Source organism: Hoplias malabaricus, chromosome 11 (genome assembly GCF_029633855.1).
Source record: "Hoplias malabaricus isolate fHopMal1 chromosome 11, fHopMal1.hap1, whole genome shotgun sequence".
In the NCBI taxonomy this organism is placed as follows: domain Eukaryota; kingdom Metazoa; phylum Chordata; class Actinopteri; order Characiformes; family Erythrinidae; genus Hoplias; species Hoplias malabaricus.
This window is the reverse complement of record NC_089810.1, coordinates 20,204,126-20,221,610: the sequence shown is the minus strand read 5'-3', so window position 1 is coordinate 20,221,610 and position 17,485 is coordinate 20,204,126. Positions and strand designations below refer to the sequence as shown.

The following is a 17,485-nucleotide window of genomic DNA, read 5'->3' as shown; positions in this document are numbered from 1 at the left end:
ATTGGAACAAAAGATCCATGAACCAAAACGTAGCGAGGGACTACTGAAATAGAGGGACTATTAAATAGCCCAGGGGTGGCCAACCTATCAGACACAATGAGCCAGGAAAAAATAAACAACAACAACAACATTACTACCAGGAGCTTACCAAGTTATGTATTTACACAAATATGCGTGCACTCAACTACCAGTTCTACAGCAACCACAACTTCTTGTGACAATCGCAAACCGAGACTGTGTGAGACAGCAAGAGTTTCATTCCAGATGTTCAAAGAAGGTCTTTGGGAGTCCATTCCCTTTACTATTTCTGTTCACACTGACTTTATTTATTGACTTTACTTATATAACTATGGATTTTGCAGAGCAATTTCTGGCCGATTTTTAACATAGGAATTGAGTTGATTCAAGCCATTTCAGACAAAAGTCTCCTCACACTCCTAAAAAAAACGTTTGATCTTCCCAAGAATCATGCACCATAGAGATGCTGCGGAGGCTTTTTGCTGAGTGTAAAGTGATTTCAGAGTGTGCTTCTAGGGCTGTCTTTCTGAGAAATAGAACAGAGATAACAGAGAGTAATGGGAAAAGGTAAAATTGAACATCCATTGAGTCACCCTGACCACAGCCCCAGAAACAGATGAAGAATTTTCCTGTTTTATTTCCCTGCAATTTTCTTTTTTACAAATCTGAAAGCTTTTGATTCAATTTTTCCATTTTCCCACTTCAAAATAAATATTATGAGCCCAAAGGTACACAGACCCAACAGGTTTCTAGCTATATTTTTGTATTATGAATGAAAAAGCCACAATTGTACAGGAATAGAGCCACGGGTTGGCCGCCCCAGAAATAGCATGTATGGTTCACACAGTGTAGATGAAAATAAAATCAAATTAAAGCTGACAGTCTGCACTTTTATTTTGCAGTCATTGTTCCATTTGAAATCCAATGTGCTGGATAAGAGCCCAAGTAACATTGACAGTGCTACTGTGCAGGTTCTTGCATTCTGCCCAGTCTATATGTTTTTATGTACCATTTTATATGACCTCACCCGAATGACTAAGTTATTTCATTATTTTAATTCACCCCTTTCCCATCTGACTTCCCCTGAGGACAATCTGCTGCCTCTGACAGTATAGTTCCTTTGCATAAGATCACAAAATCGTGTGCAGTGATTACTGAGAGAGGCAGCAGATTTGGAGTAATCTTCATGAGTTTGGGATTAGTTGAGCTGTAAATGGAGACAGCTGCCTTTGTCTACTGCAGTAATTATAATTTTGCTAATTTGCCTCTCTAATCCCGTTACTTTAAATAAAAAATAAATAATTAAAAGTACATTTAGAAATTTAAAATAATTTTAGTCTTTAGATGCCGTTTACATTTTAATGTGTGCTTTACCGTGTATTCTGCACAAACACCAATCAGCCATAACATTATGACCACCTCCTTGTCTTTACAGTAGCATAGTATAAAATTTAGGGATCAGTCATAGTACTGTGCCCCAAGGCTCTATATAAACCTCCATTTGGAGTCATTCCCATGGCCTTAACATACTGGTTAGGCATGAAATATAGTGTTTCCTGTATTAGATTTATACCAAAATACAAATGCATATAGATCATGAATTTAAAAAATATTTTAAAATATTTTTTGGATTTATCTTCATAAAATGGTCTTTCAGGTTAACTGTATTGCTACTTAGACCATATAATAGCCTTCGTTGTTGATAACCGACTACTAGGATAGGATGTGCTATCAGCTCAGCAATAAAGGACCTTTTAGCATCTGCTCTTTTTTAAAGTCTCAATCAATATTTGAGGGATTACTCGAATGCCGCATCATATGCCATTAGTTATACCAAGATTCCACAGCCTGATTAAAGTGGAACTGAAGGTCATATATATGTACACACCATGGAGAGATGGTTCAGTATGCCGGTGGTGCATCTACTGTGATACGTCTAGAAAGCCTCTTGCTTGGCTATCTCTCATTCTCCAAGCACTTAAGATGCAGTTCATGATCCTCTGTCCACACACATCTTAGGTGTTAGATGCTACAGTTGGTCCCCATAGAACAAGATATTTTGTTGTTTATTTGGGGGTGTAGATAGATAGACAGATAAAATCGACTTTGTGGCCATTGCTCTGTACAAGTACAAAAATAAAAATTGCAGTTAGTATTTACGAGAAGCGCAATAATATTTTTCACTCATTCGTTGTCTGTAACGACTTATCCAGTTCAGGGTCGCAGTGGGTCTGGAGCCTATCCAGAATCACTGGGCGCATAGCAGGAACACACTCTGGAGGGGGCACCAGTCCTTCACGGGGCGACACACACACTCACACATTCACACCTAGGGAACTTTTCATTTTTATGAGTCACCAGTCCCCCTACCTTCATGTGTTTTTGGACCGTGGGAGGAAACTGGAGCAACCAGAGGAAACCCACACAAACCAGGGGAGAACACACCAAACAGACAGTCACCTGGAGCAGGACTTGAACCCACAACCCAGGGACCCTGGAGCTGTGTGACAGTGACACTACCTGCTGCTGTGCCACTCTGCCGCCCGTGCAATAATATAATTTGGCAAAAAAAGTACAGAATGAATATTAAATTTATTTTCTGTAATTGTTTTATTCTGTATCGCTAGGTTCAGAGCCTACCCTAAATCACTGAGTGCAAGACAGGAACACACCTTAGACAGGGCACGAGTCCATCACGTGATATCACACCAGTCCACCTACCAACATGAGATTTAATCGCAGTGGCAGTATCCACATTTTTCATACCATGCCCAAATATGAACATGGTATACAGTATTACCATGAGGAGGGTGTGGGGGGTGCACTGTCAGGCTGCGCTGAGTCCAATATCTGTGAGTGTGTGTCGATTGAAGGGTTTTCACCACTGTAATGTTCACCTCAGCACAGCCCCTCACCGCACACCAACACGTGTTGATGATAAAAACCTGTTTATGAGTGAGCAAATTTCAGTGGCTGGTGCTGGAGGAACAGAAAAAAAAGTGAAATAAGTCTCGGCAGTTTTTAGAAGCACAGATGGCCAGATAACAGGCCCTTTTGGTTATATACCACAGCAGATGATTTTTCCAGTGAACTGAGGCTCAAAACAAACATATTTAGAGGATAAAGCTTCATGCCTGTGAACATAAATTGGAGTGAAGTTTCTTCTTTTGTCTGTTTTCAGCCTCCTTCCTCTGTCTTTTAACTCAATGCTAAACTCACACCCACAATGGACTACTGGGCTTGTGTTTGTTCCTCAACTGTTTTCAGAGTGTGATATCACCAGTCAGCAAGCTCCCATAGCACCCTCTTCCTGTGGCCCTCATTTTGACATACTGTCCACATTTTTAGATGTATTACTTTTAAACCACCAAATAGTTTTTGGACTGTAGGAGAAAACCAGGAGGAGACCCATGTTAACGCTGGGGAGAACACACCAAACTCAGACAGTGACCTGAGATTGAATACTGGGGATATTTATGTTGTAAATGAAGACAGCAGAGTATTGTTCTTATTTAATTGCTGCATTAATTACCATTTGCCAAACTAATTCAATTCCGTAGGGTGATGGATGTTGGGCAGAACATGATGTTGAGTCTAATGGTTCTAGAACAGATTTTCCTTTATCTGCCCCTGGATTGCAAAAGTATATACAGGGTGTAGCTGGGTTTCTGCTATTAAAGGTCTCCAGTGGTAGGGAGCAACAAGATGATGATGTATGGGGTGGTCTTCACCACTATTTGCAGGGTCATCTTGTCAGCCACAGTGGAGCCGATGTATCACATTCTCACACAGTTAGTTCAGTCTCCTCAGGAAGATGCTGTTGTACTTTTTTAACCAAATTAAAGGTATTTTGTGTCCCAAAGAACACCAAAAAACATTTTGGTTCAGTTTGGTTTTTGGTCCTCCGGTAGTAAATGAGTTCTTTGGTCTTCTTGGACATGATGGGGAACTTGCTGGAGGCTGCCAGGTGTTGAATCTTCTCCCTGTAGGATGATGTAATGTGACCGACCACTGTAGTGTCATCAGAAATCTTGATGGTGACCAATACAAAGGTATAGTCAAGGGTAAACAAAGAGAAGATTATTGGGCTTAGCACAGAGCCCTGTGGCACACCAGTGACCAGGGTTCGGCTGGAGGATATGTAATTACCTTCACAGACGGTTGTCTATTGGTAAGAAAGGCAAGAACCCAGTTACAGATGATTGTGCTAGTCCTCAAGTCACTGAGCTTGGTGACCAATCTTATAGGGATGATTATATTGAAGGTGGAGTTAAAATCAGTGAACAGTGTCTGGATATACTGTAAGTGTTGTTCTTGTCCATGTGGGCAAGGGCAAAATAAAGTGCTGTGGAAACCACATTCTCTGTTTATCTGTTTTAAACTGATGGGGATCCCCACCAGTATCTCAAAATACTTCTGTCATGCCGAAGTAGGGCCCTTTGGCACTAGTATGGTGGTGGTTGCTTCCCAGCATGTGGGGACAGTAGCCTGATCCAGTAACAGTTTAATGATATTGTCAGGGAAGATCTAAGACAACATTGTTAGCATTATACAACCCAGTTCAGATGAGTAACAATGGTGATCTTTTTTGTATCGCAAATAAAATTTCAGTTTTTCATAATTACTGTGTCATTAGTATTTGATCTATAGCCAATCCGATAAGAGTTTAAAGAAGCCTACATCAAATTAAGAATGTTTTTACTCCTAAGGAAACTTTTTGCACTACAATAAAAAATATGTATCCATAAAGGAACACAATATATTTCTTTTTTACGATAGGCTGTGAAATGGTTTACCGTCTGGAGTATAATGACTTCCAATTTAAAGTGAGGAGAACCTGAAACTGTGACAGTTTTATGGCTCTGTATTTTAAAAGACTGTTACTTTTTTGGGGAGGGTGTCAGGAATTTCAAACAAAACACTTGAGAAAACATTCAGTGATTTTTTTTGGCATTACATTTTCACAGAACCTGTATGAAAGCAATGAAAGATTGTTTTTGGTGATAATGCCCACCCTCTAATGTCCTATTGGGTAAATATATCTAGACATGGGTGCACTAACAAAACACCTAGGATGTGGTCCTTTCAGCCAAACATCCTCAGAGTCACTTGAGGTAATCATTACCCTTGTAGCTCACTGTTTAGCTCATGTGCATTTGTATGCATGGTGTGTCTGCCCTACCTCTCCGCATAGAATTATGTTTGGCAGCCTCAGCAGTATTGCACAGAGAGATATTGGTCAGTATGGATGGTCAGAAAGTAGCAGTGGAGAAAGATTTCAGCTTGACTTGAACAGCATAGGGATTTTACCATGTGTTCTGAGCCTTTGAAGTGTCTGCACTTATCTTCAAACACACAGTGGGCGGCAAAACTCAAGTGTGGAGGTTTGCAATGATCAGCACTGACCGAAACTATAAACTTTTGGTGCAAGAGGTCATACAACTCTGACTTCAGGCCAGTACTCTGCCCTGCACATGTCCTAATCAGATAAATTTGACCCATTTCATCCATTAATTGTCAGGATTGGTTGGTGTGTTCGAGTGATGAAATCAGCTGTGCTGGACACTGACCTTCTTCTCTATAAAACCTTACATACTCACATGCCCCTGCTCTCTATTCTATCAGTTACAGTGACGAGAGCATCAGTCAAGTAGCTTGTTTGCCATCAATCTCAACTGACATCTTGAATGCTGGGTGCGCTGATGTGTGGTCGTAAAGTTTAGGAAGTAGACTTACCCAGAAACACCATTGCTCTGTGAGAGTGCTGTTGTGTTTAAACCCTGGAGATGCTAATCACTGTCTGGATACTGGCCATAATGAGGGCTGCTACTGGGATTCATCACATGCAGCACAGGTTCTGTTTGACAGACAGCTGTAATTGGAGTGATTTGGTGCGTTACATGGACTTACAATATCCTCTTCCTGCTGTCACTCTTTTTGAGCAAAGTTTTAAAAATTAATCAAAGACATTGATTTAACTGCTTGAGGTTCCTTTTTCTCAAAGTTCAGGCCCAAATCTACCCACCCGAAACCGATAAACCAGAAAGTTTGGCGGGAAAGTGCTGCTCATTTATATTCAGTATGTCCCCTATGTGAAAAAGTGCCATATGATGCTCTTCTTACTAACAAGCTGTTGTTTGTTTGCATTGGCTAGCCTATAGAGCAATTCATCTGTTCAATTGCAGGGTCTATTCCAGACCAAATGACTTTCTTTCTACTTCTATGCTTTCCATTTTGCAAGATGGCTTTTTCTCTGAGTGTCATGTCGACTTGCGTTCTGAGGGAATGAGCCGTGATCACAGCTTCAGACTAATGGCCGAAGAGATAGTTTGTTAAATCATTCGAGCATGATCACCACTCTAAACTATGAAAATGAAATAGGTCATTAAAGACTGCTTAATAGAATTTTGAAGCCTTGTATATACTCTTGTACCCATAGGTGCTTCTGACTCATAGAAGCTGCTGAGAGACAATGCTGTGTTTTTGATTTCGCTGCTGGGCTTTGAGAGGCTGGTATCCTTGTGCTGCTTCTGCTTGATAAGCACTTCAGTTTTACACTTGGGAAATTGCTGCCTCTAAAGGCAGAGCTGCAACATGCTCTTTCATTATCCACTTCTTCCAAAACACTGCCATTTGTTGTGGGTGGTTAGTGAGGGTGAGATTATTTATTTATTTATTTTATCTTTCTCAGTATAGTCAGAACATTGCAACTGCTAGGTTTTGAATGCTTTTAACATCTTTTAAATGTGTTTAAATGTTTAACTGAACTATTTTCATATTTGGGGAAAATGGAAGATTAGTAAAATTGTTCTCAGAAGTGTTATCAGTTTATCCAATAGTAAAACAACACAATTAAACCGTGTACAAAATGTATTAAAGTGTTTGAAATCAAGTAAAAGTTCAAAAGAGGCATGTGCATAACTTAAATGCAATGTTCATGATTTTAATTAAAAACACTTATTAATTCTGCACAAACTGTGCAATGGAAACTGGTCTAAAGCCCCATTGTCTGTAAATGGGTATAAAACGGTCTCCGTCAGTATGCTAGTCTTTCTCTCTCTGATTACGGCACAAATTGACACATGGAGGTTTTTAAAGACCTCCAAACATTGAAAAGCACAAACCAAGATGAGGATATTGCTTTATTCTTGCTTCAAAGGTGTGTAATATTGACTTATTTTTGCTGTCGATGAACCGTCTCTAAATTTCATACATAATAATAGTATGAAAGTAAACACAGACTGAATTCAGAAAAAAATGAAACAACTTGAGTAAGACATTTGTTTCTCTTGTCATTCAAGCACTGAATAAAAAGTTACAGACAAGTTAAACTTCAACTTAAACAAGTTTTTCTTTTTCCTCAAACATACTGGCCCCACTTAAAACACACCGATTACTGAACAAAAACAAACCAGAGCGAACAGGGTGAGCGATTACAAAAGGTGGATGAATTAATGAAGACTATTTTATTAAATATTTTTGTATATTAGTTAAAGCCCTAATGAACATCACAGAAGATGCAGACATGTACAAGCACCCACACATTTTCCTAAGTGAGTGCTTCAGTTATGTCACTGCTCAAGTGAGCTTTAGGCATTAACAGCATGTAGCTGTCTGTAAAGTAGGGTTAATCTATTTTTACTTTGTATCATGTAGGTACCATGGACCAATAAAAAGATAAACATTATATAATACACTACATGACTGGAATTTTTATTCATCCAACGTTTCTTCAGAAATTAAGGATATTAACACATAGTACATCTCTACATGTTTTTGAGGACTGCATTCAGCCACCAGAATATTAGTGGGACCAGGTACTGATATTATATATATATTTTGTTCTGGTTTTCAGACTCTGCTCAAATCTCATCACAAAAGTATTGGATGGAGCACATTTAATCCACGATTTAGTTCCTCCAATTCACCAAATTCCAATGCTGGGAGGCTTACAGCAGATGAATTTACTGATTACAAGAGGTAATTCATTAAGTAGCTCAGAAGTCATAATTCCCATAAGTTTCACATATTGTTGCAACATTTTGGGCAGCATTCTTTGTATGCTTCACATGCAATATGGCCACCTTAGGAATTATTTTTCACCACTCTGCTCCAATAATACACAAAATTAGCCCTGGAGCACCCAGTCTGGACTCTTTGAACATCTCTGTATGATGAAGTCATGCATGGCTGATAAGCAGTTGTGATGCTGAAAGCAATGGCCTACTTCTCTATAAATGACCATGCCCATAAGGACACCGAATTTTATTCTGTGCCCTAGTGAGTCCTAGTATGCATGGGGCAGTGTGATCAAAGTGGTTCTGAGCGTAATACAATACACAGGCTGCTAAACTATCTAATTATTTAGTTCAGAGTTTTTACAGTATTATGACTTAACAACACAAAAATAATTTTTATTTATGTTGCCAGACCGTATCATTTACTGATTGTTATTGGGTTGTAAAAGTATTTAGAACTAAAACTGTGTTAAGACAAATCACCTACTCCACATTTAATGGGATGGCAGTTTATTACCCACAGATATAGAGTGGATGAATAAAGTCAGAGAGAATGAGAGAGGAGTAATGAGAGAGATGTTGTGATGATTAGTGAATTCTGCCAGTAAGACCAGATTGAAGTGTTGCTTTAATTATCTCATCTCTACAGACAACTATTTACTGACTTTTTACTGAGAAATCCTGGCCAAGTACCAATCAATCAAAGCCTCAGTAAAAGTGACTGCGATGAAGGTATTCCCAGTTCTGTGGACACTTCAAGCCAATCACATATGGACATGTCTATATTACAGTCCTGAATTTGATTGTACTGGATTTCATAGAGAAGGAGCGGTTAAACTGATTCTGTAACTGATGATTGCGATAAAAACTGCACATTTTTAAAAGTTTTTTGGGAGTAACATCTTTTAATAGTCACAGTCCATAATATAGAGATTTGATCCTTTGTCATTTTTATGAGAAGCTACATCATAATTATTAGAGATAATTATTTATTATTATTATGAGCTTTGAGTCCAGACTATGAATTTCTAAATCATAAATATGAAATACTGAGTCATAATTGTTAGAAACATTCTCATCACGTCGACTCCCTAAATTTCAAGTGATAATGTGCTTCCTTAATATTAAATAGGGTTTTTTTTTAATTGTGAGACTGGTAGAAGAACAGTCCTTAGATGTAAAAACTTTTAAAAACAGCAATGTTCCTAAATCCATTACAAAAATAAAATAAAAAGTATCTCCTAGCACCTAGCTAGCCCTCACTGCAACCCTGAGCAGGACGAAGTGATTACAGAAGAAGGAATGAATAAAAAGTTTAAGTTGTTGGATAACTATGGATTATTTTATACAATCATTATTGTTTTATTTAGTTTTACTTTCATATTTTTGTTGCTGCTTTGGAAACAACACACCAACACACAGATTTCTACTTCAAATATAGAATATCCACATTTCTACATTAAAATGTATGATCTCTTTAATCAAATGTGTTGCATTAAGGAAACTCAAAGCTGAAACTGTATTCTCTCTCAGAGCGTTGCTAAAGCAGTATACTGTCATTGAGAAGTGGCCAGTCCCGTGCAGAGCTCCTATGATCCCGCCCTCCGATGCCCTGCCTGTCATACCGCTCTGTGTGGCCAAGTCTACAATCACTATCTCCAGCCATGAAATGACTAAGTGAACATTGTTAATGTTATATTTTACCGGACCCGAAAAGCCCCATTGCCCTTCTACAAATCTCCTTGACCAGAGACGGAGTAGAATGAGAGGAAATATTGGCCTTATGTTTGAAAAGGGAGACATTTTACAAGCAGCAACACCTCAGAACAGAGCCAGTGCTAATTTCCCTCCTGAACAGGTAACAGCAACATATTTCTGAAAAAAAAAATACATAGAAGTACAGTTGCATATGAATAGATTAAAAGATTCATTAATTAATAGGTTGTGTGTTTTCTATAAATAAAGTGAGGCATAGCGACGTTTGAAATGTGTTAGGACTGTGTTTTGTGTTTTATACAAAAGAAGGTGAATAAAAACATGATTGAAATGTGTAAATACCATTTTTTTTCCCGTGGTGTGTGTTTAAACAAATTAAGGACTAAAAATGTGTAAAACGTATTCACCTATTTAAGGTGGAATGGAGAAATCAGTCTTGGTAGCACACAGTAAATATAAGCGTCTCACTAGTAGGTAGATGTTTTAGTGACACGATGAACATTTGGTCGTTTGTTATAAATGAATAAAATGGGAAATAAGTCGCAAAACGAGTTGTACTTATAAACCTAGCGCTAGCTTCGGCTCTTAAGGTGGAACAGAGACTTCAAGAACCTGTCGAGTAACGCCCTTAGGGCTCGTAAACCGACGCGTATCTAATGTGGAACGAAATGTTTGACTACGAAAATTGTACCAAGTAATAAGATCTGCCTCCTAAACGACATTTATAGTGGAAATGTCTAGTCTAAATATTTCAGTAGGACTGGGATAGAAAAGACTTGTAAATGCCTTGCGCCCAGTGATTCTGTGTAGGCTCTGGACCCACCGCGACCCTGAACTGGAAAAGCGCTTACAGACAGTGGATGAATGAACGCATTTCTGTGTAAATATGTTGATTATGGCACGTTCTTCTCAGTTATTATGGTCCATAGTTCTTAAACTCATTTCTTACTCGTTCGTTCACTTTCCTCAAACCGGCAACTGGTTCGAGCCTCACTTCTGAGGGGGAGGAGGCAGACAGCTCTCTCCACTGTTTTGAAACTTCATCATAGTTCCGGTTTTAAACGCTTGATGTCAGTATTACTTGCCCCTTTATCTCCTTATTTGTGATTTTCTAGAATTTCCTTGTTCTGTTCTTCTTTTTCCTCCATTGTCATTGTGAAAAGTTGTGAACTATATTCACAGGGGACACTCACTCCACTTTCACTCCTTATTGCTTACTAGCAGCTCAACACCAACATACACAACATACAGTCAATATCTTTCACAGCAGGTGATCAGGTGATGTAAATATTGTTGTTTTATGGGGAAATATTTGTATCTGATTATTTTCACTAAAAATAATTTAATTTTGCTGTCGACTGGCTCCTAGGGACCCAGCAGGTGGAGACTACACTTTTCTCATATTGAATACAATTTATTCATATTCAATAAGATGGATATTTTGATGCAAAACACCTTATGGATCTGGTTTGTAACTCACTCATTTACTCATTCACATACATATTCACTTACTGGTTAGGAAATAAACCCCAGGTTTCTCACACACCCGCTCGCGTTAAGGCACTGTGCCACAAGTGGCTACTGTGCTTTGCATCAATGACACTATCCGTGTCCTTATTTAATACAAATATATGCAAAAAAACTTTATATGAATGTGTCCCACTCAAAGATATCTAGAGAGAGAGAACTGGAAGAAAATTATATTCTGGAATGATTTCCAGTGAAATCGGTCAATGCAGTGGTGCAACACAGGACATAATCTAGTGTGGACACAAAGTAAGTGAAAGAGGACTGCTGTTTTATTTTGAGCAGGAAATTATTGTATTAGTGAGATGAAAAGTTTGCAATTAAAGCTGAAACGCACATCTTAAAATTTGTTTTTCCAGCTTTGATTAGTGGGAGTGCACTGTTTTAGATTTGAAAGTGATTGCAGAGACAGTCATGTGGGCCAGTTAATGGTAGCATTAAATCCAATTAGGAGAAGGCACCATTGAGCTAACGTAGCATCTCAAGACATCTGACAACTCTTCAACTCTGTAGCCTCCATAAAATCACTCGATCTCATTTTACACAAGATAATGTCTATAATGCGCTCTGTCATTTCCCCCTCCATTCTGTTGTGAGTGAATCTGTGAATGACCCATTACTGCACTTTGCTCATGCTGAATCAACTGGAAAATACTGAAGACAACATTCAAGCGAATATGTCCATGGGGAGATCTGGTCATGAGCAGAATCAGTCACCTTTTTTCAGGCAAATTTTATCATCTCATCATATTTTTATTTCTTCAAATTTAAGAACAAGAAAAATAGAGAAAAACACTTAAATTGAGTGGATATTGGATGCTCTGCTTCCTCTCCCATATTAGATATACAGTGTAATTTGTGATTATCCAGAGACAGAGTGGGTAAGGGGAAAGAGGCGTCTCTGTCCCCTCAGCTGTGGCAGGGCCGGATTGCTTCTTAATCAGCTGAACTATCGGCGCAGACTGTGAATAAGTCCCTCATGGGCTCTTCATCTTGCTCGGGTGGAATTGCAGAGCAAACCTATCATCTCGCATTAGCCCCCTACTGCATGGGCATATTCAGACACACACACACCCTATCTATCCCCTAGTGCATAGATATACAAACCCACACATATGCTTTAGGCTATTGCCTTGAAAAGACCCTTTGTAATATTTCAGTTATTTCAATTTAAATTGTATATTAGATTGAATATTATATCCGTGCATGTTTTGTAAATACAAAGCATTGCATATGAATGTGTGTGTGTTTTGTATTCTGTCCACATTTAAGGTCTCTCTATGTCACACACACACACACACACCCACACACACAGGTAAGTGTGTTTACTTGAGGAAAAGGGGCATAATATGACCTCTATAAATATTAGGTTTTCTATCTTCTTTTTTACAATGAAAGTGAATAACATCATGATGTTTGGTCGGTGTGGTACTGTGGATCAGGTGGTCTGGAGGTACCTTTTTGGGGAGCATATAGTTGGTGAAAAGAGGTTCTACAGGGTCAGGAATAGCGTTTCTCCAACAGTGAGTGATTTATTGTGAAGACCAAAACACCACAGAAAAACATGCAAAAATAGAGGACGAACAGTATTTACAAAAAATGTATATATATATTAATTACATTCCTTCAGGAAGGAGAGCTAATTGTGGTTGGTCTGGCTACCACCAGTTACACTGGATAACGTAATAATTTACCCCAAGTCCATAACTAAGATCCAGTCACGCGGAATCCAAGCTAACAAAGTCCTTCCTTCCTCTCTATTTTTGGTTTCCCAGCCCCTTATAAACCCCATTAGCACCACCCTGGACTAAACCAAAATGAGTATTATGGCAGTAGGGGTGTACTCCTAAGAACGTTAAAATATAAACACATTTAATTTCTAAGATAACAGGTTAGATCTTGATGCATGCATACTATTCTAGATGTTATAGCTAAATATATTTATTCAGTTATATGACAAAAGGTATTAACTGTATTGTTCCCATTTACAGGTTCACTGGATCCCCCTGCACCAGCTATTTACCCTAGTCCACTGAGGACTAATAAAAGCTGGGTGACCCACACGTTGCCACTCCAAAAAGGACACGTGTAAGTACTAGTCTTCTATGTTTAAGTGTCCTTTTCGCGTCTTTTCAAAGCTGTAGTGTGTGTGTATGTTAAGAATTAATATGTGCTTAATTTGGATTTGAAACATACTTAAGAAGATATAATGACAATTCATTTGATTGATCCAGCTTATAAACTGGTGTCACACTGTAACTGTAGGTGATCTATTAAACCAGATGAGCTTAAACTACAGATTTAATCATTTTTTTGTTTTCCCACTTACACTAACAACAATGCTAATGCTACTGATGGAACGGTCACAGGTACAGATTATTCCTGTCTGTGCCCCATCCAACTGTTAAAGGCAGTTCTCATGAGACTGACTCATTTATATATCTTCCCACCATCCCCCTCCCTCTGCTTGTTTACCTCGGTGAACAGGGCCTTAGCCTGGCAGTAATAACACACCTGGAGGATGCTGAGCTGGATCTGCAGGTAAGAGAATTGATTATTTGCTGGCTTTGCTTGTAGGCTTCTCTTTATAAGTTTCACACCTACTCTTACTCTATTATGGAGTGGTTGTTTTACAAAACTGCAAAAGTGAATTTTTTCATGAGCTTTAAAAGTGCATGACAGTGTGTTCTACCAAAGGGTAGTGTGCTACAGAGGATAACTTCCATTTGCTTGCAGCACTACTCCATAAGGAACAGGTCTTTAACACTGTGAAAAATCTCTGGAGGTGGAACACTGTCTCCAAGCACAACAAAACACTGCCAAGATAAGCACAGATTGAGTCATACTTGAACCAGTGGACTCGACAGGGAGGAAAGAGGACAAGTAATGACCAGTTTTTCAGCACTCTCCACTGAAATGTCTTCACATTATATTGAAATTATGCAAAAAATTTGGATGACATTTTACAGGGGGCCATTTTAATGTGTCACCCACCCACATGCACCATATCAAATCAAAAGGCTGTAATGAACAAGCTGGTCATTGCTATGTATTTAAGCGCTAAGTGAAATGAACTACCTCATTTATTTGAGGACTTTTATTTGTATATCGTACATGAAGAACTAAGTATATGCTTCCAATTGGTGTGACTGTCAAAACACTAGCCCTATCACTGGGAGATTGTGAATTTGATCCCTGGTAATGCCCAGCAGTCCAGGACAGCAGAACTGGCCCCAGTCTCTCTGTGAGGGTAGAATGGCCTTCTCTCTTTTCCCATTAGTAGTTCCCAGTTGAGAGAGAACTGTAGCACTAGGGCCTAGCCGGATGAGCATTAAGACCCAGCTGGGAGGGAATAAGAGGGGCACTAGGACCCAGAAGGAAAAACGCATTTTGGATTTGAGAACCAAACACAAATATATTGAGGTTTTTCGAGATCCGTAGTGTGCCGCCACTGATGAAAAGCATGTTCAGAACGCCACGGTAGTCTGGAGTGCTCTGACTGTTTCCCTGGTTGTGTATAAGAAAACGCTGGATGCAGTACTGTGGTTTGCATAGCCGGCACCTGCAGTAAAATTGGTGATAGACGGTGGAATCACAGGAGTGCCTGGAGACGAGTGCAGACATTTACGTAACAGCTGTTTTTCCCCAGGTTTATATTCTTTTTTTTTTTAGTTTTTATTTATTTTTTTTTTAATATTTGAACAAATTGTACTCTCCCTGTATTACTAAAGCCTTAAGCTGGAACTATTTAGGGTTTTTTTTTTATTATTCTTTTAAAATTCCCTAATATTTTTAGTAGTCCATAACTAATATTTACTATTGGTGTTAAAATCATCAACTGTATTGTTTGAGATCAATTTGTTTTTTGGGAATGTGCAATATCTTGATGCCTGGTATGGTTACATTGTGTTTAAGTGCCCACTATGACAAGGTCATACTCAAATCATTTATATTTTATGCCTGGTGGTTTGGGGTGTATATTATTGATTGAGTTGACTATGACAGTTTAATAAGGCCTACAGGGAATTGATGTCATTTTCCTGAAGGTTAACGTTTATAGTTATTGGTAATGTATTGAGTTGTATTCCCATTCTTTAGAGCTTAGAATATTTTAGCTACTTATATGGAACCGTGGTGGCTGTGGAGGGGCAGCTAAGCATACTTCAGCCCTGCCCAGTGCTTGGTGTGATTGAGTGGTTGAGTGAATGATATGTACTTTTAAGTTTGAGAGTTTGCATTAGACATTCATATCTGGTCGTGTTGGTCCAAATCCACAGGTGTATGGAGAGCAGTGACATTGAAATATTGTTCTTGAATCAACAGCTGTATGTTCTATGTATATTTAAGGGTCCATGACTGAGGAAAAATATTGATAAATAGAGTTCTCCCACCCTTTAGTATTAGGGAGTGGCGTAGTCTGTAATTTACTAGGTAAGAAGGGCCACACTAAGACCACACAACTGATGAGTTAGTCTTATCCTAAAAGCAAACAAAATTGTAAAATGGTGTTATATTACGAGGAGTTTAAAAAGAGGTGGTGGCTGCCTTCACTTCTGCATGTCAGTCTATTCATAAGAGGTGACTTGTAGCTGTAGTTGAACAAGATTGTCAAAAACACAAATTTTGTTTTATTATTTTTATTATTAATATTCCAAATCACTGTTACTGTGAACTGAAACACAGCAAAAAATTAGGTGGATGTCCTCAACTCATAGTTCATTTATTCACTCACATCTGTAATCGCTTATCTAGTTCAGGGTGACAGTGGGTCTGGAGCCCAGCCAGAATCACTGGGCACAAGGCGGGAGCAAAGCCTGTAGGGGGCACCAGTCCTTCACAGGGCAACAAACACTCCCACATTCACTCATACACTTACACCTATGGACACGTTTTGAGTCGCCAGTCCACATACCAACGCGTGTTTTAGACCGTGGGAGTGAAGTACCCAGAGCAAATATATGTGGAGAACACACCAAACTCCTCACACCCATGACCTTGGAGCTTTGTGACAGAAACACTACCTGCTGTGCTAACATGATGCCCTCAACTCGTAGCTGTGATGCAAAAATAGAGAAATAATCTGTTCCCAAGCTTTTTCTGTCACCCTGGTTATTGTTGAATGACGCTACTTATTTACCAGCTATAAGCAACAAAAGTCTAATAAAAGCATTTAGTGGGGCATTACTCATTCATTCATTCTTTATCTGTAAGCGCTTATCCAGTTCAGGGTCGCGGTGGGTCCAGAGCCTACCTGGAATCATTGGGCGCAAGGCGGGAACACACCCTGGAGGGGGTGCCAGTCCTTCACAGGGCAACACAGACACACACACATTCAGTGGGGCATTATAATTATTTAAATATGTAAGTGTTACCAGAATTTCTGTACAGTTAATGGAAGCTCTTCCTAAGTATTATGAACCTGTCATGCTTAGATAACCAGAGCAGAGGGGATAAAAACAAATCCTGGTATGTGATGAAGAGAGGTCTTGTGGTTTGGTAATCATTGATTAAAAACTGGTGGAAGATTAAGAGATCATTTAGATTGCTAGGTCCAGAGATCCTCCTCACCATGTGCTTTTCTTCCAAGAGTTCCCCAGGCCTGGAATTAGGTGTAGGATTAATGCATCAATGAAAAGAACATCAATACTTTCATTGGGATATGTGAGAAAGCACTTGGGCAAGGTAAAAGCTAAAGGTGTCAAATTTTCACCAACTACAACACTGCAATAAAAATCTCTGAACTGTATCTTTATACAGCTACTGGAATATTATACAGTCAAATGATTGTGGACACCTAAACCATCACTTCAATGTTATTTATGGGCTGCCATCCCCCTGTGTGGCACACCTGAGCATGAGTGATATACGGTAGAGAGACCTTCCTTTATCTGTGCACAAATTTTAGTTAGCACCTTAGTTTGCCCCACTTTGCTTCAGTCTACTATTCTGGAAAGGATTTAAACAACATGTTAGAACATTTCTGTGAGGAATTGATAACATTCAGCCACAGCAACTTTAGTGAGGTCAGGTACTAATGTTGGATGACTGGTTCTATTTATCCGACACCAGTCCAACTCATTCCTTTGGTGCTAGACGACATTCCAGTTCCACATCTCGACAGCCCAATGTTGGAGGGCTTTATACCCCACTTCACTTTGGGCAGAGAGTTCCATTACATTTATTGTTTTTCTATGAGGATTATACAA

At 39.0% G+C, this 17,485-nt stretch overlaps 1 protein-coding gene across 3 annotated transcripts in view; it reads left to right on the top strand.

Annotated features, from left to right (window-relative positions):
- Positions 1–9,752: 9,752 nt before the first annotated feature.
- Positions 9,753–17,485, top strand: part of si:dkey-246g23.4 (uncharacterized protein LOC559426 homolog) — a 34,769-nt gene continuing 27,036 nt past the window's right edge. For 2 of the 3 annotated variants that reach the window (XM_066685613.1, XM_066685611.1), the window contains exons 1-3: positions 9,753–9,894; positions 13,271–13,367; positions 13,767–13,820. The gene's annotated coding sequence lies outside the window, so the exon portion shown is untranslated. Of the gene's footprint in view, positions 9,895–13,270; positions 13,368–13,520; positions 13,649–13,766; positions 13,821–17,485 lie in introns of those variants that run through there. The other variant, XM_066685612.1, reaches the window with a different exon arrangement.